This window comes from Myotis davidii, unplaced genomic scaffold (assembly GCF_000327345.1).
Source record: "Myotis davidii unplaced genomic scaffold, ASM32734v1 scaffold130, whole genome shotgun sequence".
Classification (NCBI taxonomy): domain Eukaryota; kingdom Metazoa; phylum Chordata; class Mammalia; order Chiroptera; family Vespertilionidae; genus Myotis; species Myotis davidii.
In genome coordinates, this window is record NW_006285040.1 from 1,776,645 (window position 1) to 1,787,246 (window position 10,602).

Consider the following 10,602-nt stretch of genomic DNA (forward strand, 5'->3'; position numbering starts at 1 on the left):
TCCTTAAAAAAAAGGTGTTCTCATGTTCTTGCAACACACAGTCACAGTCCAATGTGTATCTTCTGTGACACATACACACTTGCACGCACACAGGAAGGCAGCTGTCCTTCTGACACGCTGGGCCAAAGTAGAGAATGAATTACTTGAAATCAGTGTGCCAATGAGAGGAATTACAAACCTGATGATTCACTCAGTTCTTGAGGAAAAATCAATTGTGTCAAATCACCTTGCAGTATGGTAGGAAGCATTGTGTGTATAAGTCAACTCAACATTAATATAGTACTTTGTATTTGACACTGCTTGACACTGAACGAAATCTGACTGTCTTGCCTCAGACAACAGGCATGATGGGCAGCATTTTTATCATTTTACTACTGCCCACTACTGTTTCTACGTCTACCACCACCACCGCTTCCACCGTAATGATGACCGCTGCTACTTCTACAGATCTAGGTAACTTTTCTAAGGCACTCAGTATATGTCACACACTGTTCTGATTGTTCATTTAATACAACAGCTCTTATGATGGAGGGACTATTAATATGTCTATTTTGTAAATGTACAAATCAAAGCACAAGGCAGTTAAGTAGCTTGCTCAAAGTCCATAGCTAGTAAGTGGCAGAATGGGGATAAATATTCTAGCTCCTACCCTGTTCTGAGCATCTTATTAATACTGCCAGATATGAAGTGGATGCATCAAAGGTGTATTTACTCTGTATATTTTAATGTGTTATTGAAAGCTGTATGAATAATTTGCTAGCATGAACTGCTTATACAATCATATTGGTTTACTATTTCAGTTAATTGAAGGAGACGGGCCCACTCTTAATGGTACTATTTTCTTTTGAGGCCTTCTATTCCCACTCTCCCTAACTGTGCAAGAACCTAAAGGGTTTATTCAGTCCCACAGAATTGGTTCATCTTCCACACACCAGGTGCACAGTTGGGTTATCTGCTTAGTACCCTTATTCTTGTTGCTCCTTTTCTCCTCAGTGTAGTATATTGTTGCTCTTGATGATGGTATCCCATGATGCTGCAGGCTCTTTTTCTGCTGTCATTACATCTTACCAGTTCATTCATTCAGCAAATGTTTTTAGTGATTACCTATTATGTGCCAGGCCATGTGCTGTGCTACCAGTGGGAATAACGATGACCAAGATAGACAAATTCTCTCTTTATAGAGCTTACATTCAAGTAGAAAAGGCTGATAGCAAATATGAAAGCCAATAACTAAGTAAAGTAACTGCAAATCATTATTAATGCTTGAAGAAAAGCAGCGGGAAATAAGGGAAGTGGGTTTATCTAATCTAATAAAAGACAAACATGCAAATGTCCCATCCCGTCGCTACGCCTTAAGACTCCCCCACCAGCCAATCAGAGTGACTATATGCAAATTAACCCAACCAAGATGGTGGCTGGCAGCCATGGAGCTGAAGTGAGCAGGAGGCTTGGATGCTCCAGTGATGGAGGAAGCCAAGCTTCCCGCCAGCTCTGAGCTCCACTGAAGGCAACAAAGTTTCAATTATAGAAGATAAATAAACCCCAGATACCTGCTTTCAGCCGGCTGTGGCTACGGAGCTGGAGTGAGCAGGAGCAGGCTCTGAGCTCCACTGAAGGCAACAAAGTTTCAATTATAGAAGGTAAATAAATCCCAGAATAAAAAAAAAGAAAAGAAAAAAGGAGAGGCTGGGACGTGGAAGAGCTGCTGGATCAGTGTCTGGCACCAGACACTTCTGGGGACGGTACAGGGTGTGACAACATGACCTGCATCATCATTTGCTTCAAGCCCCGAAACACAGCAGAGCGTCAGCCAGAGAGTGGCAAGCAGAAACTGGAGGAGGTGCTTTCTACTGAGGAGGCTGAAGAAGATGGCAGCAGTGACAACAAGAAGGTCAAGCGGGACTAGCGGACTTGGTTGTCCAGACTCCTGCCCCCGAGACTGTTTCCTGAGCCCTCCGAACCTGAGACTGAGTTTTGTCTTTTTCCTTTAGCCTTAGCAGTGGTTGTGAGGTGTGCAGGGGGAACTGGGTGGCTTTACTCAGCCCATTCCAAAGAGGGCTCACCCTCGATGGCAGCAGTGACAACAAGAAGGTCAAGCGGGACTAGCGGACTTGGTTGTCCAGACTCCTGCCCCCGAGACTGTTTCCTGAGCCCTCCGAACCTGAGACTGAGTTTTGTCTTTTTCCTTTAGCCTTAGCAGTGGTTGTGAGGTGTGCAGGGGGAACTGGGTGGCTTTACTCAGCCCATTCCAAAGAGGGCTCACCCTCCACACAGCAGCCCGGGAGCCGCTGCTGCTCTCCCCAGCCTCCTCTTTGCTCCTTGGGGCTCATCACTGGTTCTGTGCCTGTGCTCTGTTGTGTTGGAGGGAAGGACTGGAGGTTCTGGTTTTTACTCTGTGAACTTTATTTAAGGACATTCTTTTTTATTGGCGGCTCCATGGCCCCGGCCGCTTGCACCCGCTCTCTGTTGTACACTTTCAATCAAACACTTTTTCAGACTAAAGGCCAAAACCTAATCAAACCCAGTGTCCTTTTTTCTTTGCTGCCTGTCCATCCTGTCCTGGTCACCCAGGTTGCCTGGGCACTTCAGGCTTGACTCTATCAGTAGTATCATCTACCTAGCCATTGGGGTGGGGGATGGGGTGTCCGTGTGGGTCCGACCCACGCGAGCCTGCGTGAGCTTAGGCCTGCTCCCCGCTGGCAAGTGGACATCCCCAGAGGGCTCGCGGGCTGCCAGAGTGATGTCTGACTGCCAGCTTAAGCCCAATTTCCCAGGGAGCGGGCCTAAACCAGCAGGTGGTCATTCCCCAAGGGGTCCCAGACTCTGAGAGGGCACAGGCCAGGCTGAGGAACCCCCCGGAGTGCACAAATTTTTGTTCACCGGGCCTCTAGTTAAGAATAATCAGGGAGGACATCTGAAAGGAGGTGCCATTTAAACTGAGACCTGCAATTAGGAAATGTTCTAAAATTTGTTTATGATGATGATTGCACAACTCTGATAGTATACTAAAAAAACATTGAATTGTACACTTTAGTCATGTAGACATAATAATATGTAAATTATATATCAATAAATTGTTTAAAGGAAAAAAACAACAACCTGACATCCAGCAGATACATGACCAGAAATAGATTGCTCTGTATTTTCTGGTTTTGGGCCTTTTGAGAAGTATATAATTTGGGTAAGTTCTCAATTTTCCCCACTGCTTTGATATTTGGCTTTTTTTTCTAGTGGGTTATCCATTTCTTTTGCAGCTTTCATATTTCTACTGTATTTTCTCTCTGATGTTCCTCATCCTTGTGAGTTTATGTCCTTAAAAAATTCCTTTTTCTATTGATGGTTTTGGTGGAGTTCAGGAGTCATGTCTATATCTTGCCAATATTTATGTTTTATTTTACTTGGCAATTGTATTGGCTGGTACTTTTAGGAAAAGTAAAGTGATAATGGTGATAGTGGGCATCTTTGAGTTCTTCTTCCTGATGGTTAATGGGACTGCTTCAAAGGTTTCATCATAAAGCATGATGATTTGGTTTGAAATACATCTTCATGAAAAAAGAAAACAAAACAACAGCCTGAGGCCTAAATGATCCAAGAAGCCAGCCACACAAAAAGGCTGGGGAGCGATTGCATTCAGTGTATGTCAAGAAAAGGATGGGAGACCAGTGGGGTGGGGCTTGGTGAGCATGGGAAAGGGCAGATGGGGTGGGTGAAGTTGCAGAGGCATGCACAACCATGTAGTGATTTCTAGAACTTGGGAGTCGGATTAACACAGAGGTGACAGTTCCTTGCTATTTCTGGTCATCTGCTTGTCTTTCCTGATGTGTTTGAAACTGCACTGGGTACCCTCTGCTTCTAGCTCTCGATTTTGCTCCCTCCATTGCTTCCTGCTCCTGCCTCTGAAGGATTGGGTGAGCTACTGTAGGGTAATGGTGGGGGTTGAGAGAGAGGGTACTGCTATTTCTCTGAGGCCTTGCTGTGGCTCTCATTTTATTCGTGGCTTGGGCAGTCTGCCCTGTGATCTTCTGCTACAAGGTCACTTTGTCCTTCACTGGGTGGATCCTCTCCCTACCACCTCCCCTGCTTCTGGTGTCCAAGTGAACTCACAGACAGTGCTTTCCGCTACCCTCTGCATTCTCCTGGGAGTGTGAAGAGCATCTGGATCCCAGTGCTCAATACATACCATCATTTCTGGTTGCCTTTCTCTGCTTCATGCTGTTATACTGCAATTTCTATTTCACTGTTGCTAATTTATTTCTGTGTAAGTCTTTCCTAAGGCACCTGATATTTTTCTGAATTATTCTTTAGGCAGTAAGATACAAGTTCTCTGCTAGCCTTTTGCTAGACTTTTCTGATTGTTTTTGATATTATCATTGTGGATTTTCAACCTGGGATGTGGAAGCCCGGTAAGCAATTTGACCTTTACCTGCTCTTTTTCTCTCCACTCACTCTAGCCCCCAATCCTAGAAGAACAATTTACTCACCTGGGAAGGTATTTCCCATTTTCTCTACCACCTGCCTCTCTCCGTGCTAGATTCCCATGAGGCTTTTTGCTCAGACCTCCTTGCTTTTGATGAGTGAAGTGAAACTTTGGGAACTTAGAGGACTCTCTCCTTTCTCAACAAATGCTGGTTATGTTATGAATGATAATCTAAGTGGAAACGCAAAACTGAGTGATGACTTCTAAGTTCTAGGCTGGATTCAGCCTTTCCCATGGAGTAGTCATGCCCTTGATTTAAAGGGTAGCTATAGGAAGGAGGACCAAATTATTTACACGGAGTGAAACAATTGTCAGTTTAATATCATATAAATATTATTTCTATTACCTTTGTGGAAAAGATTTTGAGGCTGAGCCAGGTTGCATGCTGGGCCTGATCGGCACAATCGGTCATTGGCACAGCAAAAGTGCAATGGGCTTTTCGTGCCTATGTAACTTACATTCTAGTCCAGTTGTTCTCAACTTTGGCTGCACATTAGAATCACCTGGAAATCTTGTTAAAATCCTGATTTCTGGGCCTCATCCTCCTGAAATTCTGTTTCTTGGTTACTAATGATGAGGCCCAGAAATCAGGATTTTAACAAGAGTCCCAGGTGATTCCTTAAACTGGACCGGAGGGCCGGAACTAAAGCATGGATGGAGTGTTTGTGTGAACTAGTACATGTTAACACTGCTGCTGGTGAAGGAGCGGAGGGGAGAGCAAGAGAACCCTCCGCTCTTTCGGCTCCGCGGGCCGGATAGAACAGCCGAACGGGCCGGATCCTGCCTGAGGGCGGCAGTTTGCCCACGACTGATCTAGTCTAATAGAACTCACAGGTGTTCAGGTGTCGGCCCTTTCCCAATTCGTGCTTATAACGTAAGAGGAAACTGAGCTCTGACCGGGTTGCTCAGTTGGTTGTACACAAAAAGGTTGCAGGTTCGATTCCCAGTCAGAGAACATACCTGGGTGTCCAAAAGGTTGCAGGTTCGATTCCCAGTCAAAGTACATACCTGGGTTGTGTTGTGGGTCTGATCCCCAGTTGGGGCAGGTATGGGAGGCAAGCTCTCTCTCTCTCTCTTTCTCTACCACTTACTCGCTCTCTCTTCCTCTCCCTCTAAAATCAATAAAAAACATATCCTCATGTGAGGATTAAAAAAAAAATGAAACCGAGAGACTTACCCCCACTTCAACTCCCACTCTAAGAATAGATATTAGTTTTATATAATCAAGGTAATCCCATTTTAGTTGTTTTCAATAATCTTATACTGCCTGTTCATTTCACAGGTGACTTTCATTAGTAGTGGGCGTTCATGTGAACTCATTTAACCTAATCAGACTCAAACGAAGGTCTTTCGTTTCACGACTGGGAAAGCGTCTCTCTCTCTCTCCTGCCTTCGCCAAGGAAGTCCGCAACCCACTGCTTCTGATAACCTTTAGACCAAGGTAAAACAGTCTGGGGATGAAATAGATGCTGTATGTGGCATAAAGGGGAGAGAATTATTCTGGGTAAACCAAACAGCTCTGAAAGTGTCCCCTATCTCTGAATTTATTGTTACATTAGACAATACGTTTCCCAATTTGAGACAGGATTTCTGGGGGGTGGTGGTGGTGTGTATGTGTTTAGCCGTAATCCCTTATATGGCATACATGGGTTGCAGAGAGTAGTAGATCGGGGCCAGGTAATTGACATCCCTACTAGGGACACTGAAACAATGAGTTTGAAAGCCAGAGGTAATAGTCGGGGGGGAAAGGGATAAAGCAGGAACGACTACAAAAAGCCCCTTGTATCTCAAACACTTAAGGTATGTTTCGCAGTTGTGATTGGTTGGGGAGAAAGAGTTTGGGTTAGAGGAGAAGAAGGGACGAAGTAACTAACATTTATTGAGAATTTAGATTCTGGTATTGATTTTTGTTTTGGATACATTATCACATTTCTGCTTCTCAACAAAGAGATAGGTGCTTAGAGATAGAAACCTGAGACTCTGAGATATGAAGCCACATTCCTATGGTGACATAGCTTTTATAGTCTGATTCCAATTCAGGTTCATCCACAGCTTCCTGAGTCCCTTACTGTGTACAGCTTGGCTATTAAAGATGGCAAAAACTGCAAATTTATTTTTTAAAGGGGCCCATCAAAAGTGCTAATGTAAAGAGGAGCTATGTCTCCCAGCTCTAACGAGCATTTGCTAACTCAGAATAGATTGAGAACAACTCGTTTTTTAGGGTTTTAGAGTTATTGTGTTAATCATTTCAATGTTCTGAGAACAGAACACTCTGAGCTTTTACATACTTATCACAAGACTGACAAACAACTCAGTCATAGGAAAGAGACCAGCAGAAAGATCCATAAATCCTAATGTTGGACATTCTGGGGAGCCCTCTCACCTCTTTATGCTGCCCAACACCACAAGGCCTGGCAGAAAAGGCCCCACAGAGCCCTGGTGCTTGATGTGTTTCCCCCAATATTGCTGGCATTATTGAGAAGACAGATGAAGCAGGACCTTTTAGGGGTATTAGTTGTATAATGTTTAGTCTCTCCTCCTTTCCAATATCCAGCTCTCCTTCCGAGCTTTGCTTTTACAGATGAGAAAAGACTGATCCTGTAAGGTTCTGGGGCAGGAGGTTCAGGAGGGTCTGGTTTCCATTTTCTATTACTTGTTTTTCTTCCCAAGAATCATTTTATTTTCTCCTAGGAAGCTTTCTTCTGTTATCACGACGACATCCAATGAATTTAATGGCTTTCTCTTTTCCTCGTTTGCCTGAGAGATGAGTCACATTTTTGGGGGGAAAGCCTACATTAGGATCTGGAAGAATTCTAACATTTTTCCTTAAGAAAATGTTGAATTCCCCTGAAATATGTGAGTCTACAGAAGCTATCTTTTTTTTTTTAAATTTACATCTTAAATACAGCCATGTGCTGCTTAACCGTGGGGATACATTCTGAGAGATGTGTTGTTATGCAGACACCATAGTGTGCCCTTGAACAAAGTTAAATGGTATAACCTACTACTGCAGTTGTATGTGCTATACTTTTTTAAGGAATGGCGGCACCAGTAGGTTTGTTTACACCAGCATCACCACAGACACCTGAATAATGTGTTGTGCTATGATGTTAGGACAGCTAGGGCGTCACCATGGCTACGACATTACTGCAGCTAGGGCATTATGAGGGTTAGGACATCACTAGTGGTTAGTTGTATATGAGGTCCCTTGTTGACCAAACCTTGTTATGACTGTATTCAGTTTCTTCCCATTGGTAACTTATCTTAAAGGTCTGGATGGTTTTGGGGGAAGACTTCTCATGAAATGACTTTTCTTATTCATTAACCCTGCCTTGATAATTCAGGAAAAGGCCCTTTGGGTAAGTGTAATTATTAGGGACATTTAAAATATGGAATTCTTTATTAATTGGATGGGGTATGTGTGTTATGTATGTTTGCTTTTGTGTTTGAGAAGGTAATTGTTAGGTGACTCATATTAAGTTTCCATTTGTGTGGGTAATTATTAGGTGAATCATATAGAGTTTCCATTTCCAATTGTCAAATACTGCAATTTTTGTTTTGTTTTGTTTAATCTTAATATTTTGGCATCTCAGGTGTTCATAGATTTTGCATGGAGTTGTTTGCTCATAAATATTTCTTCTTTTTCTTTCATAAATTTTCTGATTAGAAAAAAGAACCCGATAATAATTTTTTTTTAAAGTTTCTGGGGCTGATCACTGACATTGAATATTTTCTTGCAAATGAATCAGGTGCGGTGTTTTTGCGTTTGTCTTCTATTTTGAATTACATCTTAATACGTTCTTTTCTTCCAAAGAATTCATGGTGTAATTGCATGATGAACTCACATAAAAACAGTAAAATATCTGTCTTTTATGTATATTATTTATAGGGAAATTAGTAGAGTTAAACTTTGACTGCAAAATAGCCCTAATTAAAGTAGATTAAATGCCTCTTACTTTATTTAAAATTCTATTCATAAATTAAGTAAAAGTAAATCAAATGGCTCATTAAGAGGGAAAATGGGTATGATATCAAAATAACTACACATCAGATTTTAATTCTGATATAAATATGCCTACTTTATAATTACTGAGAGTAGGGACTTGACATTTTTTAGCCCTCCAAAAAAGGGACAGTTTATTTCATGGCACACTAGTTTTTATTGAGGGCCAGCAAATGTAAAACACTTGACATCAATGAATTTTCCTTTTAATTTTGTTTTTCTTTAAGAACTCAGGGTTTATAATATTACATGTTCAACAATAAAAAGATAAAAACATGTCTCACAATCACCCTGCTATGGATGAAACAGGTGGGACTAGGTAGAGTGTTTGCGAGGTTTCTGAAAATGAGGCAATAGCTAGGAACACAAGGAACACCTGCCCCAAAGGTTACAGGTCATTGGAAAATCCCCCCAGGGCTGCGTTTTCTATATATTGATCTGTTAGAATTAATGCTTTCCATGTCCTTCAGGTCCCGAGGGACCCTGCAGTTGTGATGTTTCTGTATGGGGTTTCCCTTTCATCCTGCTCTCCGCTGACTCCTTTCTCTTAAGCACATCATCTGGAGGTCAGGGACATTGTTAAACTGGGCATACTCGCTGGCTCGGGCAGCGTAAGTGAATGGGCACAGAGAATTTGGACAAAATTTTGAGATTCATTGTCTTCATTGCTAAAGTCACATGCAGATGGCGGGAATTCTTACCTTTTTTCTTTTCTCTTTTTTATTCCTCCTCTTCCTTTGTCTCCTTCATTTTATACTCTCCTCTCCCCTTATACCCCATTTTGATGTTCCCCTTCAATTTTCTCAAAATTACTTGGTGAGCTGTTTTCGCACATGGGGTATATTTTACAATAAAATGATATTGTAAATGATGGTTAGATTCCTTGCTAATTCATTCATAAACTTTAATTATTAGTGTTGTTAAAGTTTTATATTGAGATTATAAAACAACTTTGTTGCAATATTGATAATTAAACTCAACAGAAAACATTTAATTAAAACTAGACATTTTAGTTGGCAAGGATAACTTCTAATTTTGAATCATATTTCATATTTAATTTGCTCTCATTTTAACTTAATTTTCTGGTTCACTACAACTTGTAGTTCAATTTTAATATTTTAACTTATTAAATCATTTAGTCCACTTTTTTCATTTAACTTGATTTAGAGAAAATATGCATGAGACAATGTAATCAATAGTCTTTCTTTGAAGAAATAAAGAAATTAAGACGTAATTGTTTAAAAAGATGATTCCCATCATTAATTGAGGCAGAATTTTTAAAAATTGTGTTAGGCTAGTAATTTTCTTCTCCATCCATCTTACCTATTATGGTTGGAGTAGTATCTTTTCAAGTATCTGGAGTAGACATTTCAGAGACAATATGTGATCTGGTATTTCCCATCATTCTTAAAACACAGGTGAGCAAAAATTCGTTATTTAACGTTTTCTACAACTGAACATAATTTCTATTTTGAGCAACTATTTTTCTGCAGGGTCAAAAAATTGTTCTGATTAGAACTTCCCTCATCTTTTCTGCTGAATTGAACCTAAGTTCTAGAAGGCTTTCATAATGTCACAGTGTTGTTGGTGAGCTACATCTACCTGACCCATTGTGCATCTGGTAACATGGATATATGCAGTCATACCACCTTCTGGTCCTTGGTCACTGGAACAAGCAAGTTACCTGGCAGACTAAGTTTTTATTTGAAAGGCTCTTGCTTGTCTACCACACTTCTGCTACTCCTTTATAGCCTGCCCATGCTGAGTCACGATAAACTCTTACAGTTGGCTAATGTTTTATTACTTCTACAACACCATGCTGTCATTTTTTAAAAAATATATTTTATTGATTTTTTACAGAGAGGAATGGAGAGAGATAGAGAGTCAGAAACATCGATGAGAGAGAGACATCGATCAGCTGCCTCCTGCACATCCCCAGGCCCGCAACCCAGGTACATGCCCTTGACCGGAATCGAACCTGGGACCTTTCAGTCCGCAGGCTGACGCTCTATCCATTGAGCCAAACCGGTTTTGGCGATGCTGTCATTTTTTATCTGAGGATTCCCTCCATTCATCTACTTAGGACAGAGTCTACCAAGCTTTCTACTCCCAGGTCCCACAA

At 41.5% G+C, this 10,602-nt stretch overlaps 1 long non-coding RNA gene across 1 annotated transcript; it reads left to right on the forward strand.

Moving 5' to 3' along the window:
- Positions 1-1,699: 1,699 nt before the first annotated feature.
- Positions 1,700-2,520, forward strand: LOC107181769. The gene is made up of 2 exons (XR_001512471.1): positions 1,700-1,891; positions 2,089-2,520. It is a non-coding gene; the product is annotated as an uncharacterized LOC107181769 (long non-coding RNA).
- Positions 2,521-10,602: the final 8,082 nt, after the last annotated feature.